This window comes from Chaetodon trifascialis, chromosome 3 (genome assembly GCF_039877785.1).
Source record: "Chaetodon trifascialis isolate fChaTrf1 chromosome 3, fChaTrf1.hap1, whole genome shotgun sequence".
NCBI classification, from domain to species: Eukaryota; Metazoa; Chordata; class Actinopteri; order Chaetodontiformes; family Chaetodontidae; genus Chaetodon; species Chaetodon trifascialis.
Window position 1 is genome coordinate 25,055,514 of NC_092058.1, and position 24,399 is coordinate 25,079,912.

At 41.7% G+C, this 24,399-nt stretch overlaps 2 non-coding genes across 2 annotated transcripts; both read right to left on the reverse strand.

Annotated features, from left to right (window-relative positions):
• Positions 1-22,647: 22,647 nt before the first annotated feature.
• trnaf-gaa (transfer RNA phenylalanine (anticodon GAA)) lies at positions 22,648-22,720 on the reverse strand. Its single transcript has one exon. It is a non-coding gene; the product is annotated as a tRNA-Phe (tRNA).
• Positions 22,721-23,606: 886 nt separating this feature from the next.
• Positions 23,607-23,679, reverse strand: trnaf-gaa (transfer RNA phenylalanine (anticodon GAA)). Its single transcript has one exon. It is a non-coding gene; the product is annotated as a tRNA-Phe (tRNA).
• Positions 23,680-24,399: the final 720 nt, after the last annotated feature.

Sequence of the window (24,399 nt, forward strand, 5' to 3'; positions counted from 1 at the left end):
TCCCCTCCAGACATGCTTTAATATGCATATAAAACAGTGTACTTTGACTAGTAATGTGTTTCTGTTATCTTTGTTAAAATCATCCTAACAATTACATCTACTTCTTCTCTCTGATTAAAAAATATGCAGCATTCAAAAGATCCACTACTTCATAAGAGATGTCTACTGCTTTACTTCCAAACTATTTGTGATGTAACAAATTATGCTTGACAGCCTGCTTCTTTAAAAGCGGATTTTCAGTGAGCACAGACAAACTTTCCACTTTCAGCAGCTTAATGTAAAAACAGCTTTCGAGTGCCAAACTCTACTCAAGATCAAACATTCGACTCCTATCAGTTTATTACACCATGCTTTAGTCGATTTACTAGCAATGTCAAGTGGAGTCTTCATTAAGGATAACCACAGCCCATATGTGTGACTGTAAAGAGAAGAAGAACCGCTGGCCTGTATTTACTGCTGTTTGACTCACACAATGCTACAGCTGAACTCCCATTCATTGTTTTCATGCCAGCTTCTCATTCATTATCATCCAACTCTCTCAACAATGCCCTCCACACATTTGACACCATTGCTTCAAGCCAGAGTTGAGAGTCAAACCTTAAACCTTTGCAAGCAAACCATGCTAGAACGTTCATTTATTTTAGCAGCAGAACCAAAAACGCTAACCAAATTAACATTAATTGAAAAGTTTGAAACAAGTTGGGAAGAAAGCAACGCTGATCTATGAACCTCATAAAAACTACCACAGTTGCCAGCCAGCAGAGACTAATATTTACATTTGAAGGATAATGTAACTGACATCCCACTTAAGTGGGAATGTCATTTATCCTGCATGGGCGACCATGTGATGTGGGGGGTGTTCACAGCACTTCCTCAACATCACCAAGAGCAGATTATTCTGTAAACTACCATTTAAACAGAATATGTGATCAACATAACTGAGCCTTTCAGATGACTGATAGCCTTTTCACTCTCAGCTGAAGGAAAGTAGGAGAATGTTGAAACAATTTTCCAGGAAAACACGAGATTTACACTGGAACACAAGCTACTGACAAGCAGTTTCATTGAGTTTTCTCAGTGTGAGGAAAGCTAAGACACTCTTGTCACTATATATGCTTGTCTTTGGCTTGTGGGGGCAACTGCAGCTGCAGATGCGGACTCCACTGCAATACCTTACCTTAAACATCTTTGAACTGGTCATCACCTTCTGTTCTACATTCAGAGTCATGCTGACATCTGTCTCAGCATCCTCACCATGGTTAACACATTTATGGAGATCAAAGGGATCACTTTACAACCTTGATCTGCCAGCTTTCATCTGTCAACAATAAAGGGGCAGCAAATGGGACAGAGAGATCAGATATGTCATTGAGGTCATCAAGTGGGTCGATGTTCCATTAAATCAGGGCTGCGGCAGCTCCACAAGGCTTTACAGCAGGTGTCCCAGAAATGTGATTGGCAGACATGACTGTAGTAAGAGGACCCATGAACGGAGGGATGGTGTTTGGGGGTGAGTGGAGGAAGGAAGGGTGCGTGAGGTCTGTCTTTTTCCCTTGTGTGACCATGGAAGGGCATTTGAAGGGCACACACACACATTTTTATATATGGATATTGTTCCAGGTAAACAGAAAAACTAAATAAACAATCTTAAAAACATCATCCCTTTATACATAAATGCCTCCACTAAATATTATGTGCATGCTAAGTATTTTTCATGGTTCGGAGAACTAGTTTGTGTGTTTTCCAACTGCTGACCTTATCAACTTCAAGAGCCTTAAAAGATTTAGGATGAGACAAATAATCTGAATGAGGTGGCATGAGTCTGGATTTAGCTGGTCCGATTTACACAGTGGCCTAGGGGAAACGTGCACAGACACAATGACTCAGATTCATTTGTGCATAATACTAACAAGCCATGAAGATGGCACATGCAGACAGGCAGAACCAGTGCGAACCACACATGCCGAAATACACACAAAGAGTTACTTCACATATACACAAACACACATAGATGCACACGCTCTGCCTCTGCTGGCCTGGCACCTGGCACAGGTGTTGTGGAAAAAGGCTGATCTTACAAGTTTGGTGATTTGCAGGGTCAGTTTCCAGACTGATCACCTCACATGACATCACACCAGATCAACCTGCTAACCAAATCCTCATGGGTCACCAAACACCTAAGCCACCACTAAAAATACCACAGGCTGGAAGCAATTCAGGCTGCGGGGTAGCTATTAATAAACAAAGTCCGCTCCGTGCCAAACTCAAGAGACAAAGAAACCGGGATCATACAGAAGGGAAACAATTTACTGGCTGCCACCACAGGCCAACGGGGCAGGCATTGAAATCATAACTGCACACACTGGTCAAGTCCAGATGACAGTCCCTGCCTATGCCTCCAACAACACCACAGTGCATAAGTCAACCCTGCCCGTCTATGTTTGATCTAGAACCTGGACACAGTGCAAAAATGCTGACAAGAGGATGAGGAGGCATAAAATCAAGGAACAAAGAGAAGAAAAGTCATTGTTGCCTTTAAAGGCTAAGCTATTCAGAGTCATCTAATGTATTGTATTTCTTGTATATGTTCTTACCACAGAGTCCAAATACAAAGTGATTTTGTTTATTTCCTTTCTATTTTGTCTTTGGTTATGGCTGTATGTATAATAATGTCTGCTGATCCATCCATACCATACAAGGAACAATTATCAATTCTGCCAGCTAGAGGAGGGGCAAGACTGCCTTACTGTGTGACGACCATGTACATGAATGCATCTGTGTACATGTGAGCATTGGGTGGGGTGTGATGGAGATGAGGTCATCCCACCCTCACCCATCCTGGCCCTGTTTCCTGTCTAACATCTTCAGCCTCTTTGTGAACAGGGTGAGGTGAGGACAGAGTGAGATTATGATGAAAGGAGTACACCAGGTTTTTTGGCTTGATGATCGGCCTAATTAACTCCTAAATGAGAAGTACGGCACCAAAAATATCCTCATGTCCTCACTGTAGAATTAAGCTTGCACTCCTCTGCATAAAAAATTGGTGAGTGACAATGGTGAACTACGACTATTAACAATCACTGCTACCAATGAACCTGTGTAATGATACAAACAGGTGTTTTTTTTATGGTTGTGAACGCGCTGCAACAGCCCAAACATGTTACAAATACAGAAACCATTAAAAGTCTAAAACACACAAACTCTACCAAAAAATGTGACAGGAAAATGAAGCAATTGTGTATTTTCAGGTCTCTGGGGGGGGGGTCGCTGAGTGAAACAGCTTGGTCTTCAACCTGAAGGGAGAGACCAGACGAGTATGTTTGTTTTTTAAGTGGGACGAAAAGTGGAGTAAAAAGGCCACATGACATTAGAAGGTAAATACTCTTTTTACATTTGCTGTCTGTATTTTATCCCTCATCAAAAGGATTGAGTTTTTGTACTGTTTCCAATTGAGTGTATGTCAAAAAGGGAGTAGTACATGATGGCATTCTGTTTGATTTACACTTCACACAGCAGCCCAACTATTTTATAGTTATAGACAGAGTTGGGTTTATACAATATATTTAATAGAAGTGTTAGCCTCTAACTACACAGAACTGTCATTACAGAAAGTCTGAAATGATGCCATCTACTCAATGAAGTAGATCTTTAAATGTCAGCATAGCAAAGCACCAGAAAAAAATGGACACCCGGGACAGGTGAATATTTTTGGTGTGTACACATCAATATTTAATGGGTACACTGAGCAAAGCACAGCAGACACTTTGACTTGCCAAAGCACAGGTATATGTGGCTAATAGCATTAACAATGGCTGCATTCCATTTAGGTGTGCCAAGTCCACGGCCCTGGTACTGTGCATGCCAAATTGCTGGCATGGTTTACTGACACACTGAAATGAAACAGGGCCAGCATTCATGTTGTTATACCTGTGCTTTCCTTTCTATCAAAGCCATGTTAGAAATACTGGAGATATGTCATGCAGAGAGTGGAGTTTCAACTGGCAGGGCAGTGAAGATGACGATGGCTGATAAAGAAGATGGGATTTGAATTGACTGGAACAAGCACAAAGTTGGAAGGCAGGCAGGTTAAAGCTGTGGGAGCTAAGAGGAAGGAGGACTTGATAAAACTTGCTTTGGAAGACACCAATCACCTGCCAGTGTCACATTAATTATCCAGTGACATAGATTTACAAGTCTGTCAAGAGCAAGGGAAACGCTCCCAAATGGTCCAAAGATTCTTGCAAAGGAAATCACCACAAAACCTTGTCTGCAGTTAAAACACCTTAGTCATCTGTGATTTTAAAAACAGTACAGGACCGACAAACAGCAGGATTGGGAATGCCTCTCTTACAGACATACATATAAGGAGGTCTTCCTCTAATCGGATAACCCAGTGGTACTGTCAAAGTTTGTGACTGATGGTGAGTCACTGAATTAAGGGAGTACTTATAAAGCTGTAAAGCTCAGCGACACTGGACAGGAAATAGGGATGTGGACGTCACAGGCTTCCTGGATTCAGGCTTAAACTGTCAACACTTCTCAGAATCATTAGACAGAGGCTCAGTTGGCTTCAGCCCACTGATACAATGCAGTTCCACCAGCTCTGGTCTGGCAGAGAACTGCTAACAGGCTCCTACACTTCTGAATGCCTCATGCACACTGTAGTTTTCTTACTGGAACTAGATTCACCGTTCACTGACAGCAACGTAAGGCACAACGTGACCAATGAAACTGTCAGCAAGCTACAATGCATTGAAACAGTGTGAATCCCTTAAAGATTCTCTTTGTACTATGCTGTTCTTTTACGACTATCATCAATGATTTTTTTCATCTGTGCTGTATTTACACATTGAAAAAGTGACCTTGCACAGTGACATTAAATCCATATTCCCTTAGTTGTTAGATTCTGGCATTCTGCTCCTGGACTGGACTATTTCCAAGGCCTTTTGGCTGTGTTTCTCCACTGCAGCTGAGGAAGGTCAAAGGGCACTGGCTCACCCACACTCGCTTCATAGATGGGACAGCAGAGCAATCCTGTAATTCTACTGAGAGGAAAAAACGTAATTCTCTTAACACTTTTTGGCCAACAGTTGTGCAGCCAATGAGAACTGGACAGAGTGGTCTTTCCGACAAAAATGGAGAAAACAGCAGATGTTTCAGGAGTAGAAGCAACGTGATGAAATAGTTTCTATCGACAAAGTCTTACTGCCAATATTTCTGAAACATAAGCCCACAGATTACACAGGTCGGTTAAGAGAGACAGTAATATGGCACATACTATATGTGCTTATGTTAATGTCAGACTTGGATGGGCTGTTTGCAGGTAAATGAAAGGTCAACTCAAGGTATCCATGATAGTCGCTCCGTTTTTTACAGGCACCTTCGAGTTGGGTTACATTGTGTGAGCAAGTGATACCTGTGGACATATCAGTATCACAAGCACGTAGTCAGGCTCGGCTGTATTGGGGCTGAAGCCCGTGTTCAGTTAATCCTGCAGATAAGGCCCTTGACATATTTGTATGTCAACAACACTCAACACCCCATCCATGGCTTTACATGCAGTACCATGACAGTGTGGGCACTTGAAGGTCTGCCAGGATGGACAAAGCCCAACATACAGCACAGGCAGGGCGTGAACCTGTTTGTATTTTGAACGCTGTGTCAGTGGCATTCCCATCCAGCACTAACTTATCTCTAAAGACACTTTTGCACTGAAATGCTGGCACGAGTTGCCTATCATAAAATTTTGTTGATGATGAATTGTCAAACAAATAATGAAATTAACAACTGAATTGTCTTTTTCTGTTCATTTTAATTCAATTTAATTTATATAGTGTTAAATCACAACAGACGTTGTCTTAGGAAACTTTCCATATAGAGCAGGTACAGACCATAATCTCAACAATTCCCTCATGAGCAGCACTTGATTCTTTTAGTATCTGTGTATTTAACTTCAACCAGCTGATGGAAATGGAAAACCTAATTCACTTCTGTCAGGTTTCCATCTGCATCCGTGAAAATATTAACCAAATTTACAGAAGATCGGTGACAGTAACGTGCACTACCACCCACTACCATTACTGAATATTAGAAGCTAAGCACCTCGAGATTAACAGTTGGTGGCAGTAATTCTCCGCTCAGGTACCATTAACAGCAAAAGAAGGAGGCGCAACAAGAGGATGTCATTAAAAGACCTCCAATCAAACCTCAAACAGCAGAGACCAACATGGAAACTGATGGAAATATGACATTTCTTTTAGTTTCATCCAACTGTTTTTATAAAGGTGAATGAACGCTCACGTACAATGGTCAGGGTCAGCTCAAATAATCACCATCAGGTGATCATGTAATAATCGTGACAGGTCAAGGTACCACAGATTTCCACAATGCACTAGCATGTGTGTGTGCGTGTGTATGTACTTTGCGCAAGAGCCTGCATGTGTTTATGTGAATGTGAATCCTTGACATTTCCTCACGTCCAAACTGTGTCAACTCCTGCCATCCCTTACCCCACGTGAGGTGACAGGATGGAGGGCAGTCCATATCCTTCAGCACATTAGCACATCTCTCACACCAAATATAAACACACACGCCACTCTTACCATAAATAACAGCACTCATACACCTTATCACATAATATTAAAAGCCAGACACTGATATAACCACAATGGCATGCCCTCAGAGTGACTCTCCAAACCAAACCTCCTCCAGACACTCATTGTTGTGCACCGACAAACCAAATTTGAATGCAGCTATTTGTTACCCAAAAAGGGCAGGCCATTGCAGTAGGGACAGCACACTGTCAAATGTGTATATATTGTGTGTTTACAATGATGGACAGGTCCATACTCACAAAGAGACCGGAATTTAGGACAACAAACAAATTTAAAGGAAAGTAAGAGAGTAAAATGTATGAGAGTAAAATCGGCTGAGGTAAGACTGGGTCACTGAAGAAAAAGACGAAGGAACCAGGAAGAATAGGATTGCAATGATGGGAGAAAAAAGTAGAGTGTGAAGCCATGGTTTGAAACCTGATGCCATCATATTAAAAGAAACGTGAGCATTGGGGTGAGAAGACGAGCAACTGCTTCATCCAGGATATCTAATAGTGTAAATCAACTCATGCTACAGAGGGTACATAGGTTCAGCCTCTGCTGACCGCACCAGATAAATATTAATCCCTGGAACGAGCTCACACACGTGCAAAAACATCATACGGTAATATAAGGCTCTAAGACGGAGTAATGTTACAGGAACTTAGAGGCTTGTGTGCTACTGTGATACTCTGCTGGATGGCTTGACTCTGGTGTTCACCCTGCATGCAGCGCACACAAAATGCGTTTAGGATGCAGGCTTGTATATTTACCCTTACAGGGTAATGTAACACAAATTCAATGTAAAGGTGCACGGCTAACTATATTCTTTACTACTAAACTCCTTAAATATTCCCACTGTAATGTGTGCACCACGACACGTCAGTAAGACACTAAAAAATATACTGATTATGCTTATTCAAAGCAATCACATATACAGCTATTTTAAAGACATTATGTGTCATTTTACTGGAAAACAAATATGGCACAATTAGTACTGAAACTGTAAGTAGGTCAAGAAGCAAACCATGATTCCCACAATTATCCTGCTGCAATTATAATGTAGGAGGAGGCACCATTTAGTGTGCTGTTATGGTTTTATGCCGCATCTCCACAGGGCAGTAGAGGGTGACTGGGAAGAGCCGTAAAGCTCCACTGTAGCACAGGTGAGAAAACAGTCAGGAGATTTATAGTGAGGTCTGTGAAGAAATGCATAGTGTGTTTACAGACTGTGTGGGCAGGGACGTTGGCTGTTGATACAAAGCAGTGTGGGCTGCGCTGGCAGCAGTGCAGCATGTTTCTGTGCCACAGACAGCTCTGCACTGCAGTGCTTGTGTGTGCACGTGAGGAAGAGTGCACATGTCAGATGATTACAGTGGAGCCCATCCATATCCCCCTCTGAAGACAAAATCCACACCCCTTGCTGCACTAATGCGGTCCTCATTTCTATCCCTTTGTCAAGTGAACATTCAGCACTCAATCTTTCCCCTACTAACAGCCTTTATCCATCGTAATAAGTGCTTTATATCTTCAAACTGGCGGCCTTACATTCAATCCTCTACAACTGACATAAAAAGAAGGAAATTTGCTTTACTGGACAAAATTTGGTCTGCACACTTTTTTCCTCACAGTGCTCTTCGTCACTTGCAGTCCACTGCAGTAGCCCCCATTAGCATCTCATCCATTAATTTGTATTTCTGCCTGTCCTGGCTCTCTTTCTCCTGAGCTAAAGTTCTGTACCTGGTTAATGAGCAGTGCAGGTGATACATAAGCAATGTGGTGCAGAGGGCGCTGAGACTCCTGGGGTTTGGGGTGCTGGGCATGATGATGGTTTCTGAGTGGGTGCTGATGAGAAAAGCTTGGCCTTGTTCCAATAGGCTGACTGAAGAACAGCCACGGCCCACAGAGAGACAGAAACAAAGGGCAGCTAAATGATGTACAGTGGAAAAGTACAGCAGACTTTTCTACACAACAAAGGTACACACCTGCATGCGGAATGCATACACACACACTCCATCCTCTCTTAGTCACTGTAATCCAGATGGTATTTGCACAAAGCAGCAAAGACAAATAATAGATGCTTGGGAGGTGCAGTAAACCAAAATGTGCAACTCCTCTATCCAGGACTGCCTGAGCAAAACTAACTGGAGCCACTCACAGATTCCAAGTTGGGTAATTTTCTCTATTATGGTTCAACACTTCAAGCCTGACCAGTAAAAAAGAATTACTGAATAGTGCACAGTGTAGTGACTGGAGACCTGGAGACAGAATTACCCATCAGATCATCTCAGCTATGATGTAACATGCATGTTATGAGACATGGACGTGCTGGCATAACTCTAACAGAAGGTCACATAGCTGTAATCTCTAAATCAGACCCACAGTCTATCCCTCTGATGTCTTCCTTGTGAGGCTTTTATATCGGTCTTAAAACAGGGCATACCAACTTTCCATCCAAATCCATCTAGGCTGTCCAACCCTCACTTATCTCTACTCAGAGCCAGGATAATATTTGGCATCTACATGGACTTTCTCCGCTGGCTGGTGTGAACCATAAAGGATCAGCTCATTTTGACCCCCTTGTGAGGACGTTTGTATTCACAGCTATGCATGTTACAGTAACCTGTATCTGATCTGGCCTGTCCATACCTCCGTCTCCAAACTACATGTACATAAAACTAACATGACCTGGTCAAGTGACACCACCCCTAAAATGCAGTCTCCATCAGATGGGGAGGCACACAGGGTGGAGATGGGGAAGACTCCTGGCAGAGGCTGAAACACAAGCAGAACAGAGGATTTCCAGGGGGTGAGTTGCAGACAAGTCAAACAAAACCAAGCCCCCCAAACAGATGTTACTGACCTCTTCTACCCTTACAGTGTTCTTGCTATGAAGGAACAGTTCCAGCGGCCAAACTCCACTACTGAACTCTCAACGAGTCAATGACCAGTTAAAATTCACTCTGCCTAACTCTCTCATGCCCAGTAGGAGGGGAACAGTATGTTCCTCAAACACAGTGCGCACACACACAAGTATTGTCAGTCAAGGCATGAAACGTGTGTGTGCGCATACACAGTGAGTGCAGTCAGGCAGACAAATTTCAGGAAAAAAGGGACATCTGACCAATCAGATGCAGGACAATGATGAAAACACTGAGGTGGCAATTCTGTATTCCTGAATGTTCAGGTGCTGCATGTGAACCACAGCTGGAGACCTCACAGGGAGAAACTAGGTCCTGCATTGGCAAAAACAGATAAAAGAGTGACTGTATTATTAAGAGGGACAGAAGTCCTAGACAGAGAGGCTCAAAATGTGGAGAGACAGTGAAGGGAGACAGACGCCAGGTGGACACAGATACGGATTCTAAAGGAGCTGGCAGCGCCAACAACTGCTTCGACAGCCCAGCCACAGTGTGAACAGAGGTTAAATATAAACTCAGTAATCCCTAAACAAAAGGACACTTAATGGGAGTATGCCTGCACGGTCAGATGTGAGCTAGGTGGATGGAGGAGTGTAGCTGGCAAAAGCCCAGGATTGTGCCACAGCTACTCAGAGCAGATCTGCCAGTCGTTGAATGGAACAGCTTCATGCTCAGTGCCCCCTCAATGACAAATACCATGCTCTCCTTCTCTGCCCAAGTGGTTTCCCTGGGACAGGTTAGCAATCCCCCTCTATGCTGAACCTTACAGAACCATACTTCTCCTTTCACACCGGCTCACAGCTACTAAGCAGAAAAATTAAGCAGGTGAGGAGATTATCATATGCAGTCTCAGGATTAAAATTCATTACACTTTCCATGACTGAGAGATGGTGACTAACTGGTAAGACCCAGCCATGAAGGTGAATGCTGACAGTCACCCTGTTGGACTGGGGTAAGCACCTGAATAATTCAGAAAGGTCACAGAAGCGATGCTGGCTCCAGGCCTCGGCCACACATTGATACTTGGGCCTCAAATGAGGGGCTGGCACTGATGTGGTGTCATCTTGTCCAAATCCAGTGTCAACTGTCTATTTTTCCTTACGTTTTGATCTCAGTGGGGAAGCTCTTCTGTACTGCTGAGGAGATACAGTATGCAACCTTAAGGCAAACAGAGAGGGAGAAGCATTTGGGGATCTATGAGTTTTTTTGGACACAGTACATTTGTGTTACTTGTGCAACCCCATCATCAAAAAATGTTTCTGCTAAGCCAATGCTCACTGGTCAGTTACTCATCTCAGTGTGATCTGAAAGTCTAGGTAGAAGTATGTGACCATTTCTCTGTGACAACTTCAGTATAGATCTACACATGGGAGCAGTGAAATGCCCTGAAAAGGTAAATGAGTTCAGATACATATACGTAAAAAACATATCCACCTTGCTGAAAGCACCGTGATTGGTTTCCCAGCTAACGCCTCCAAATCCCAGTTAGAACTATGCCAGTAGACCTGGCAGCATGTATGAGTATGTGTAATAAGATCTCTCAGATCAGAGGTTCGGGTGTTGAGCTGAAAGATTAACTGCAAGAAGCTGCATGGCTAAAAGGGGGCAGAGAGTCAGATGGTAGCATGATGTGGCTCAAAAGTTGGGGATAACTGAATGATAAGCAGCACCACAAAGGTAAGCCCTGCTGCAATGCCTCTTACATCATGCTGGCACTGGGGTCAGTTAAGCAGTGTGGTTTGTTATGCAAAGATACAAATTTGGCATCACTTGAAATATTTAAAAGTACATCCAGGAGTCAGGGGAGATCTCACCCTGATACAAAGAAACAATATGTACACCACTGCATTTAAGAGCAGCAGTCTCATTTTCAGCTCATTGTAATGTGGCTACAAGACACTTGGATCCTGTATGGGGTATTTGGTGAGATCTTCTTTTCTGACTCGAGACATTATTGGGGCAGAAATGAAAAATTATTTTAATAAATCAATCAGTAAATCTGTTGAGTATTTCCTCAATTAATCAACATATTGTTTGGTCCAAAAAAATACTGAAAAACTGACATATTCACATAGCTTTTCTTTTTCTGATCAACAGTCAAAAATAACAATGTTTTTACTGATGATCAACTCATCACTTCCGCTCTATTAACACAGCTGCAAATGAGCTGGGACACATTAGTGTTAAACTTTACAAATTCAAATAAACATACCAGGTTGTTTTGTGATGAGGGCAAATTTAGGTCAGATTAAAAATGAGCGTTTTGTTATGCGGTGTCACAAAGTCAGTGACTGTATTTATTATGTTTTTCCTTTGAATGTATACCACAGCTGCTTGCCTTTTCCTAGCAATACATCTACATGTCCTTGTACAACCATTGCATTTCGAACTAGATACCACTACAATCAAAATGTAGATTAAATTTTAATTACGTAATAGCAGATTATCATGCAATGAGTATGTGGTTCGATGGATGGATGGTCAGCATATTAAACTTCCACTGTACAGTATAACAAATGCGTTTGCATCAGTGTGCACACATGCACTGAGGGAGATTATGTGACTGAAAATGTCAGTGCCTGTGAAATATGTGGTGCAAAAATGTGTCTTCAGCCAGAAGGCATTTTGTCATGACCTGAGCTGCGACGTGGCTTCAGTTTTCAATGACACTGAACACTATCACAGCATGGAGGAGGCCAGCCAAGCCAGTCAGAGCCCTTTTGCATGCGGGGGAATCCTCACCATAACTTACATAAGTGGCACACAAGAGTGATATCCATCAGGGGAGATCCAAGAGGTTTCTAACGGACTCGTGTAAAAGGGCTTCTTTCCTGGCTGGGCTGCAATTTAATCAAAACTATAGGATGTCAATATCTGAAAAAATTAATTAAAAAAAAGTCTAATCACAAGTGGTTCACCATATGAAACCCATAAGGTGGAAGAAAAGTTGGGAGAAAAGAAATGATTTGTAGTAAGAACAAAATAAACTCAAGGTGAAAACAATTAGCTGATTGAGAAAGTTGAAACTGTTTGATTAACCGTTTAAGGAATTTTCCTGAGTGTTTGAATTAAGTCATTAACAAAGTCTAAGGTAGATCCGGCAAAACTAAGTGTTGATACCTTCAAGAGATACAACTTAAGATCAGGCAGGTACCAACTGTACCCATGAGAGCTGTCTTACTGCCTTCGATGTGCTTATCCAGTAACTACTATTAAGTTACCACGTGTATTCATTGCCCCTTTCTATTTCTCATACACTGTTCATAACATGACCCTAAAACCAACAACTCTTTAAAAACCCCATCGTTGATTCTAACGGAACACAACACACCGCTGACTTATCTGAAATGATCCAACACCAGCTGGCTAGCTAGCGGTAACCTTGGTTACGCAGCTAGTGTTAGCCAGGAAATAATTAGTTCATTAAGTCAAAACGTCTGTTTTTCTTCTATCCATCCTCACAACAAGCTGTTCGTGTTACTTACCAACGCATTGTCGTTAACATATCCGGACAGTTTAATGTGTAGAAGAAAGCTGAAAAGTGTACGAAAGTTACAAATTACCTCTGCATCCACACGCATCCCCTGTCGTTTTCAAGTGTGGATTTTCCGGTTTGGGGTAGATGACTCTGATTGGCCCACTACTCCGGAAGTAGCTGTTTCGGTGCCATGGTAACAAGGGGGTTCCACAGCGGCCGTCGAATCGGATGCGATGTTCAAAGTTCAAAAAAGCGTGACTCAACTCAGGTCAGAAACAAGATGGGGAGATGGAAATGAACGACTTGCTACATTTACTCATGTACTTACTGCATTTTAACACATATTAGGGGAACTGCCACTGTATGTTCCTTGACAACATTTCTGAGGGAAATTGTTTTAGATGTTTATCTGAAGGGAAAGAACTGCAGATTCAGATTAATCAAGGACAAACTTGTGAAATATGAGGCTTTTCTTTGCTCCAAATGCCCCAACATTATGATGAGGTATTATAAGATAAGCTGTAAGTTGTAAATGCAGGCCTCTCCATTGTGGTACTGTTACTTTGTAGTATTTATTTACCCTATCCACCACAATATACTTCACACAGATGACTGTAATCCTAAACATGGAGAAAATTCTGTTGCGAAGTTTGTGGCGGACACCACCATCATTGCCAGGATTTCAGCCAATGATGAAAATTTCTATAGGAAGGAAATCAGCAGCCTTTCAGGGTATTGGACAGAGAACAACCTGCTGCTCATCATCAATGAGGACCTGATTGCTAATTTAAAAGAAGGAGTTGTCTATATCACTGGAGCTGAGGTGGAGCAGGTGAACAGCTTTAGGTTCCTGGGTCTCAGCATCACAGAGAACCTGTTGTAGATATCTCACCTCTCCACACTGGTAAAGAAAGTTCAGAAATGACTGCATTTCTTGATCTGAATTCCTGTGCAAGTTTGTTAACTTTTACAGAGGAGCAACCAGTCGCACCACCAGTCTACAGAGCAGGCTGTGAGACTCCTCAGCGCACCCTACATGCTCCACCAAACATGATAGTTTTATTTTTCTTCTGTATTCCTCAAGTTATATGATTTTTGTATTGTGAATGGTATATAGGCACCACTACTTGCATTTCATGAATACAGCTCTGTTTTGCAGAATGTTAGATAAATGTACCTTGTCCCTTGTATGTCTTTTAGAATGAAAAGTACAAGCTATACCTCATTTTTAGGTCCAATCATGTTGTTATGTCTAGCCCAATGGTTGAGGATCAGTGTTACATAACAGGTCATGCACTTGTGTCTGCAGAGAGAGTGGGTGGGAGAGCAAACTGCCAGGCTCCAGACAGATATCAATAGACAAATGCTTTAGAGGGACACTCAATCCTGCCAGCAGGTTTAGCTGTGTGTGTCAGTGTGTGTTGGGGGAAGAGTGAGACAGGAGAGGAAGAGGATACACTTTCTCTGTCCAGGAAGCATTTGCTTTCTTGACCCAACCTGATCTCAGTTTCTCTCCTTGATGCATTACTCAGCTTTCATTTTAAATTTCCTCATTTATTACACCTTTAACAGATGGTGGGAAAACCACAGATGCACCACCCATGTGAGATAAACACACACACATGCTCAAACACACACTGACGATGATGCACACATTCACACCAAAGAAGGAAAGCACCAGCATGGCAAACACAACAATACAGTCATTGGAAAGTGTGACTGTGCTGCTGACACATGCTGGCATGGTACACTGGTTAACTAGCATAACCTCGGTCATTAACCCTTGTGACCGCTGTGGCTCAAGTGGGAGATTCTGTGAAACGCAGATGCATGAGAACGTGATGGGAATGTGAGTGCCTGTGAGTTTTCAAACTGTGGAAGTCCACAAACAGAGCTGGAAACTTGACAGTTGCACCTGTTAGTGTCTGTGTCCATTACATGATGTCAGTGATCTTCATTTGGCTTGGAACATGCAGAGTTGGGGGTCAGTAAGCTTCTCATGCATTCTGTGTGTTATCCTGCGTGTGATCCTCCAGATCTACATGCATGCATACATACATTTACTGAAGCAGTTGTAGCGAGTGCAGTATACTTATTTTGTAATACTCATGCTATTACTTTTTCTTGTAATATATAATGAAAATAAAAACATGTAAATATTTAAAAAGTAAAACTGAATGCATTTTTACAACACGTCAGACACGACTTGGATCAAAGTTCAGCCACCACTTGAGCGACATTGCTGGGTGAAGAGAACAATGGTTGCAAAAGTTTCTCAAGTGTGGCTTTGATTTAATGACGTAGATCAGCACCCAGGCATTTGCAAAGGTCAGCGCAGTGCAGAGAAAGGACAAGACCCATCTGAACGACTGCATCTACACAGAATACACAGAGAAACAAACCTCCCCACTGTTCTAAGAGCCTGTTCAAGGAGCAGTGAGTGGGTTAGTTACTTTCTACTCTGTCAGTCTGAGAAGACAATGCCTCCTTTCTGTCTTTTGTCACACTCTGTCCCCTAGGACAACCTTCCCTTGTCACATTTGGACTGTATGGTGAGTTATGTCACAAGAGCTCCAAAACAAGACCATCTTATAAAAATGCTGGTGTACTTCTCTTGTGTAGGCCAGATCTTTCCAGCGTAGGGGCACATTTCTTTGACTTATGTAACAACTAATAAATATTAATTGCTATGTTTTTTTTTTTATCATATTACTTGTTATTTTCTGACTGTTATGCACCACAACACCAAGGGAAATTCTCTATGTGAAAATTGACTTGGAAACAAACATGTGTCTGGTACTTACTTGGCAGATAGCAGCAGAAACATGCTGAGACAAGTTCATTTGAAAGTTACGTGAGATGTGCAATCTAGTATTCTTGTGTCAACAACTGAACTCATTCATCAACATGTTTGGCTGCTTGGTGATGATGGCAGTGGCTTGAGGCATCCAACAGCAGTGAATTTATGGTGACATTTCATACTTTTATGAGCACACTATTTATCCATCTAAATTTAAGAACTGTTTGCAGGGCCAAGAAAGGCCACGGCCTGTAAAAAGAATCCACACCCAGGGTCGCAAGGCTGTCTGGATTTCAAGGCGTGTAAATAAAAGTAGAATATATGTATATAGGAGGCCTGTATCTCAGCTTTTCAGTTGTTATTTATATTATTGTTATTTAAGTTAACATTATTATTTATCCTGGCAAACTTATTATTTTAACTCCTCAAAACCCAGTCATCTACTAGCAATGAAGCTTCGGGCGGACGAGCACTGTTTGCATCAAAGACAAAGATGGCATTATACAGTCTGACACAATAAAAGGAAATGCTTCCTTTGCCTCCTTTTGTCAGGAGTTATATAATTCAGAAAGTAATTTCAACAAAGATGTCTGCCATAATTTTGTAAATAACATTAAACTATCTCACCTTAACACAGATGAGTCCGTTAAACTAGATGGCCCTGTTACATTACAGAAGTGTGAGGCAGCTGTTAGTGACATGCGTAAAGGTAAATCACCAGGGCCAGATGGTATTCCACCCGAATTCGATCTTACTTTTTGGCCCTTGATCAGCCCGCTGTTAGTGAACATGATCCAATATTCAATTAAAGAGGGTAACTTTTCTAGGGATGTTAACTCGGCACTAATTACATCAATAAGATCCGGTAGAGTGCTCCAGCTACAGGCCACTTTCACTTTTAAATGCAGATTTAAAGATTTATGCGAAATTACTGGCCTGGCAGCTTCAAGGCCATATGACAGAGTTGGTTCATAGTGACCAGACAGGGTTCATAAAGTCTAGGCTGGCCACAGATAATGTTAGAGGATTATTACACTTTATAGATGGCGCTTCAAGCTTAAGTTCCCCTGCTGCTGTCCTCTCACTAGATGCAATGAGGCATTTGACCGCCTGGAGTGGCCTTTTTTGTGGTCAGTGCTTGAGTTTATGGGGTTTGGCATGCCGTTCATTAATATGATTAAGGTGCTGTACAAAAACCCAACAGCCGTAGTGCTCACAGGCAAAACTAGCTCTCCTCCCTTCGCTGTCTCCAGAGGATCAAGACAAGGCTGTCCTCTCAGCCCTCTGTTATTCACTCTTTCTCTTGAACCACTGGCACAAGCCATCTGCAGCTCATCTGCAATCTCTCCAGTTTCTATTAAAGAAATACACCACCACATCTCACTATATGCTGATGATATTTTATTGTATACAAATAATCCAGTGCAATGTATCCCACATGTTTAGTCAATCTTTGAAAATAACGGCAAGCTTTCTGGTTTTAAAATAAATTGGCAGAAACCAGCGTTGCTACCTTTAAATCAGGCTTTGTGTAATGCTCCCATCCCTGCGTCTATTCCAGTTATTAAAAACTTTATTTATCTGGGAATAGATATTTATTCCTCCATACAAACATTAACTAAAAACTATTTTTACAATACACTCGACAAAGCCGCAGTGGATTTCGACAGATGGTCTCGCCTGCCAAATTCACTTCGTGGTAGGGTAGCTATAATAAGAATGAATATTCTGCCCAGAATCAGTTTTGTTAGTTTGATGCTCCCCCTTCCTCCTCCCCCTCAATTTTGGAGCAAATTGCAATCAGCAATAGCAAAATTTCTTTGCCGTGGTAAACGACCTCATATTAAGGTCACCACAATGCAGCGAGAAATACAGGCCGGTGGCAAATTTTATAAGTGCGCCTTCAAACTGAGACCTTTATTAACTTGGTTTCAACCCGATGCGCAGGTGTCTTGGCGAGCTCTGGAGGAGCGGATGTTAGCTCCATATTCTTTTGCTAGCGTACTGCACTCTAATATTTCAGCCCACCAATGCCTTTTGAGATTTGGTCCTATCATTTCATATTTGCTGTTTATATGGAGGAGAGTGGAGAAATTAGCTGGTTGCTCTTCTGGGTGGGGCCCACATTCTCCAATATTTAACAATGATAATTTGCTAATTGGCGGTCATCCTAATCGTTTTCCTATCTGGGAAAGAAAAAACATTTGTACACTTTCTTTTATTTGCAGCTGAGATCGTCTCGAAAAGACAATGGTGTCCCTTTACAGGGTCCTCTCACACCACACCCACTTCATAAATTGTCCCAGACGCACAAGTGGTTTTGTTTCGAGGCTCTATTGTTTCTTATTGCAGCATTCGTACAGACCCCTGGCCTTAGACACTGTGTGGAGAGATGTTCCAGGTCTGGAACCTACATTTGACTGGGATGAAGCGTGGGCTGATGTGAGCTTAGCATCCAGAAATCCTGATCATCAGCAAATACATTACAATTATATACATAGGGTATATTTAACCCCTAGGAAGCTTCATTTGATGAAGGTTATTAATGATCCTATATGTACTTTCTGTTCTTCCAAAGTGATGAGCAGTGTTTTTTCATATGTTCTGGGAGTGTACCCCAGTGGCCAAATTTTGGGAGATTGTTGCCTTTAACCTTTCTAAGTTGTTTAAGATCAGGTTGCCATGCTTGCCTGCTACACTCATTCTGAATGATTTGTCAAAGCTGGGTCTCCACACTGGGTAAGAGAAGAGCATTGTTGGCTGGACTACGGCTGCGAAAAAAACTAGTCGCCACACATTGGAAACCTCCACACTCACTTTCTTTCTGAGCGTGGGTTTTGACATATTTGGACATTACTTATTTGGAGTTGTCGACAGCCAGAGTCCACAGAGCCAAAGAGTCAGCAATAAAGGCTTGGTACTCGCTTCTAACCACCCTCTGTGGGTATCAGGTGTAACATATGACTGTTTGGAGTTCTTTGGGGTTGTGATCTTTGCTTTTATTTTATAATACGTATACATATGCATATATTTATTTTTTGTTGTTTTCATGTATTTATTTATTTTTTCATATTATTATTTTCGTTGCTTATTCATGTGTATCTGTATATAAACATATATGTAGGTTTGAATACATATCTGGTGAACTATTTTTGTAACGTGTATATGCCTGTCCATACTTTTCTTTAAAATAAAATAAAAATTTGATCACAAAAAAAACATTATTATTTAAGATATAAATAGATAAATAAATAAATGTCAGAATAAGGGCACTGTAAAGACCTGAACACAAGCTTTATTCACAGAGCCTTCACTCCCTTCTAAACAACCTCACCCCGCATTAGAAAAGCACACAGTTAAAAAAACAGTGAGTTAAGCATCAGAAGAAAACACTGAATTTATCAAAAAAGAAGCCTATCATGTACATAAATATAATACAGAGAAGTTTATGAAATATCAGGAAAACTCATCTCTGAGTCAGTATTCACACTGAATAATCTGCATTGCCCATTTTACACAAACTTCCTGCAGCTAATGTGTTCATTATTTGGGTTAATTGTACAGTTTATCAGTTATTGTGTACTGTTATTGGTATGCATTGAATAAGATATGAAATATCCATAAAATATTTGTCAATTAGTCAGGGATCCACAGTCTAGTCAGTGGCTTACCTTCACCACAACAGCTATATGAGGTCAGAACTTGTCAATTTTGTGTTCACAGCTGGTCCTGTAAAAATAGCTCATGTAACTTTCATTTGTGTGGCTGTGGTGGAAATGTGAGATAAATTGTCAGTGTGGAAAACTTTGATGCAGCTGAATAAGCCAGTATCATCCATCACTCGGTATTATTGTAACTACAGTTATAACAACACTGTTTGACTTTCTATTCAATGAAAGATTTTTATATAAGTTGAGGCATGGCTCCATGTGGCCTGGCAGTGTGGCATCAACCTCTTGACCAGACTCTACCTGTTCAGCAAGTAGGACAGAGACAGGAGGTAAGTTTGCTGGGTAGAAGTCATTGCCGCTTCCGTTATGCAAGCCTTCAGTCAATGCCAAATTGACTGGCATGTCTGTGGGAGCTGCTTGGAAGTGGAACCAGACTGAAAAGGGTTTTGATTAATTAGACCAAAAACATCCTCTCTCTCGCAACCAGTCTCCACCTGTGGACTTCATTCAGCCACCTAACTGAATTGGTTTAGAGCTTGACTGGCATCTTCAGGCATTCTTTGTAGCTCTCCAAGAGCAGTGGGAACAAGGCCACCAGGAAACCAAACTGCGAGTGAAAGGCACAATCAAAAGGGAGGAGAGAGATCTTGCATAACCAGAAGCACATTACATTACATGGCAACAAATTACATTGCAACAAATGAGAAAGCAGAAGGTCCATTAGAAAAAAGACACACAATTTGCAATCACTGGCGATGAGGAATGAGTTGAGGTACATGAGAGGTGCACATTATAACCACAGCATCACACCTTTCACACCTTTTACTTTCAAATTAAAGCAGCAAAGAGATGGGGTTTCTGCTGTTTGTGGGACTCTACATGTCCCTGCCGCTTTAAAAATAAATCTAATGTTATCAGAGCAGGTCTCTATCAGGCCTAATCTGTGTGGCCCACTTAGTCCCATTAACATTTCTCAGTTCTCTCTTCTCATTATTTCTCTTCCTATCATTGTTGCAGTCTGTGTGAGTCTGCAGACATTGTAAACACACAGCGTGTTTCTTTACAACCCTGCAGCACATCAGAACATTTTGCACCTTTTCTGTCCCCTCCTGCCAATCTCCTGCGTTGTTAGTTCTCTGAACCACTTTCGGTCTGTTCATTATCAATGCACTGCTGATTAGCACATCACCACAGAGACCCGGTTGGCCATTCATTCAGGTTTCAATGGGAATGACGCAAATCCCTGACCTGTTCGGTGTCCCGTGGCCTGGACCTGCTCTCTTGGACTGTGATTCTCTTGCCTCTACACGCCTCAGCTGGCACTCTGACAGGTTAGAACAGCTGAGAGACGGCCAGAGCCTCCAAGTGTACCATAGGAGGTCCCACAGACCTTCTGCCATCCTGCTTAGGCTCTCCCGGCACAATCTGACGTTGATCTGACCTTTAATATGCAATAAACATATGTCCGTCTGTTACGGATGCTACTTGTATCTCCATTGGGATCAAATGTGAATGTGTACTCATTGTACTTTGACCTCATCTACAGTAACTATGCAATATTACCAATACTGTTTTCTCTCACTTCTCCATATCCTTGTTTACCATAAGCAGCTGTGTCCCTGAGTTGTCATCAACAATGAAGTTATTCATTTATAGTCATATTTATATTCAATTATATGTACTCACTAAAGTCATCTCTCTGGCTACTACTGCTACTTTAAGTAAAAAGATTGGAATGGAGTAATACACTGCAAAAAAAAGTCGCCACCAAAAAAACCTGTCACACACTCTAATATATCATCTAATAGACCGCCTCTAGCTTTGATTACAGCACACAGTTGCTGTGGCATTGTTTCGATAAGCTTCTGCAGTGTCACAAGATTTATTTCCGTCCAGTGTTGCATTAATTTTTCACCAAGATCTTGTGTTGATGATGGGAGAGTCGGACCACTGCACAAAGCCTTCTCCAGCACATCCCAAAGATTCGCGATGGGGTTAAGGTCTGGACTCTGTGGTGGCCAATCCATGTGTGAAAATGATGTCTCATGCTCCCTGAACCACTCTTTCACAATGTGAGCCCAATGAATCCTGGCAGTGTCATCTTGGACTATGCCTGTGCCATCAGGGAAGAAAAAATCCATTGATGGAATGACCTGACCTGACAAAATTTTTCCGATGAGCCTCACTGATAAATGGTTTTCTTAAGGCTACACAGCTGTTCAGTCCCAATCCCTTGAGTTTCCTTCTCATTATGCCTAGCATGTCTAGAAATGCTCTTACTTTCACTATTAAACATAGCCCTGAGTTCTACTGTTGTTTTTCTATGATTTGATTTCACTAAACGTTTAAGTGATCACTGATCATGATCAATCAGGATTTTTTTCCGACCACATTTCTTCCTCAAAGACAAGGATTCCCCACTATTAGAGTGTGTGACAGGCCGTGTATGAACCAATACATTTATTAAATGATTACAGCCTTTTGTCAGTGGCCAATTTATACTGTATGTGTTAGTTATCATTGCTGAAAACAGACCTGAGCTGAGGATCTGACAGTAACAGAGCCACTTAAACCTCATACAGTTGTAGTTGAAGACTCTTTTTTTTTTTAGTGTATGCAGGTGCAATAATCCATCTGGACTTCAGTTATTAGTGCATGTGATAGTGGAGCTACCATTATGAAGCTGAGACTCTGCATGACTCCTGCCATCTACTGGCAGTTAACAAAACTAACCGGCTGTGTGTTTGCATCCTCCAAAACGTATTGTCCGCAGAACAGTAATGAATACAATGAGAAATCTATAGCCATTTAAAGCATTTTGATTCATAGTATTCTCAGTTTTTAATTCAATTGCTGTTTCATGTCCTTTTCATTCCTAAAGATATGCTATATGACTGCCGCTCATATGAATGAATGCTGCAATACACAAAAGGCATTCATTCCCCAAAGTAATAAACAATAGTTTGCTTTCACTGCGGTGTAAAGCACAGCACAGATCACAGCCTTAAAGCAGGTGATCTGCTGCACATCTTGAACTCTTCTGCTTCCCTCTGATTATTGAACAATTAAGTTTCTCAGTCACCTCAGAAAGCTTGTAATGGATTTGTTTCTGACCATCACTGCATGTTTTCCATTCCAAAGAGCTACCTCATCAGCCACAGCCCTCAAAAGAGGCGCATAAGTCTGCCGAAACCCGGGATCGAACCAGGGACCTTTAGATCTTCAGTCTAACGCTCTCCCAACTGAGCTATTTCGGCAACTGAAGGGATGAGCATCTGTGCCGTCCCTCGTTGTGTCCACCAGAGGTCGTCTTTGTGTAGGATATGCAGTATTACGGGCCGTGCTGTTTGCCTCACGCTGAGGGTTCCCGCTCCTGTTCAGTACCGCATGAAAACTTGTACGATTCACCATTAAAATTCTTTGCTGTTATAAAATCATACACAAGTAAGCCATGTAAAGAATGCAGACAGAGGATTTGTTCCTTACAGATTGACAGAGACAACACAAAGAGGAGTTTATTTGAAGCTGCTTATAAAATGCATTTTAATTAAATTGTAAAAATGTAAATTACAACTAAAGAGGTTGTTGTTTTAACGGAAATTGTTAGTAAGATCTATCCAGATTTGAGGTTACTTCGCAGCAGACCCATGGATCTGGAGGTGTTTTCTATTCTACTGACTTCCAGTTTTGGACATCAGGGGATTTTTTTTTTTTTACCAGCAGCCGCAAATCACTGAGTTGGGAGCTCTGACTGCTTGGGTGAGCTTCAGTCTTAAAGTATTTTTGCTGAGTGCATCAGCTCCTTAAACTCCTGTATGACCAGTGCCTTTCACATGAACTCATCTTGTGCTTATCTTGTGACAGGATGCTGGTTCCACAGTTTTGTCAGGAAGACTGACTGTGCACATGTGTCCGTACAGCCCTATACGCTATTCTCTTTCTATTAATTTCAGCGAATGTTAATTTCAGTCTGTGCTCAGAAATGTTTTCGTATAAATCACATTGTGGAACAAGATACATTGATGTTTTGCTTTAGACAGTTTATGGAAATGAAGCCCGTAAAAAAATATAAAGAAAATGCAGCATAAAGTATCATTTTCACTATTGAGCTTCTTTTTTTTTGTCAAAAGTGCAACCTCACACTGCCGAAACCCGGGATCGAACCAGGGACCTTTAGATCTTCAGTCTAACGCTCTCCCAACTGAGCTATTTCGGCTTGTATTCACGCCAGTTGCAATATCAGGTAATAACGGTAGAGGCCCTCCGTGAGTTCTACTTATAACCAGAGTAGACGTATCTAAATAGCTAATTATTTTCACGAACTTGTGTGAGCCAGTTCACACAGTTTAAGACGTAAAACTCATGACAATTACCAGCAATAGTGTGATTGTTTTTCGCTAGGCTGAAGCGATGCAGAATCACTTCGACCTGCAGGCGTCATCCCACATAGATGACCTTCTTCTTCCCATACTGCAGAGGGCTGTAGAGCTTCCCTCCCACGCAACACAAAGCCCACGCAAAGTTGACGGTGCACTGGCAGCATTTCAACTAGTGCGCACAGTATAGCTCACAAGGAGGAGCATGATACAAACCCTGTCATATACTGAAGGTGCTCACTGATCACTGATCAGTGCCCACTGAGGGCACCATGCTGGACATGGATAAACCCACAGAAATAGTGAAAGGATGGTTTCTCATCAGCAAGTTTGAATTTACCATTCTACTGGTACCATTCTACCAGCGAGAAGACAATGCAAAAATGTACACACACACAAAAAAAACGCACCACCTACTCATTTTATATTATTGGCCGCATTCTGAGAAGTGCACAAACAGTTTATGCAAAATGAAGTCTCTGTTCAACACAGACCACGAGGAAGAATCACAATAAATATTGAGCACACATTTATGAAGGCTATTAAAACAGTGTGATTAT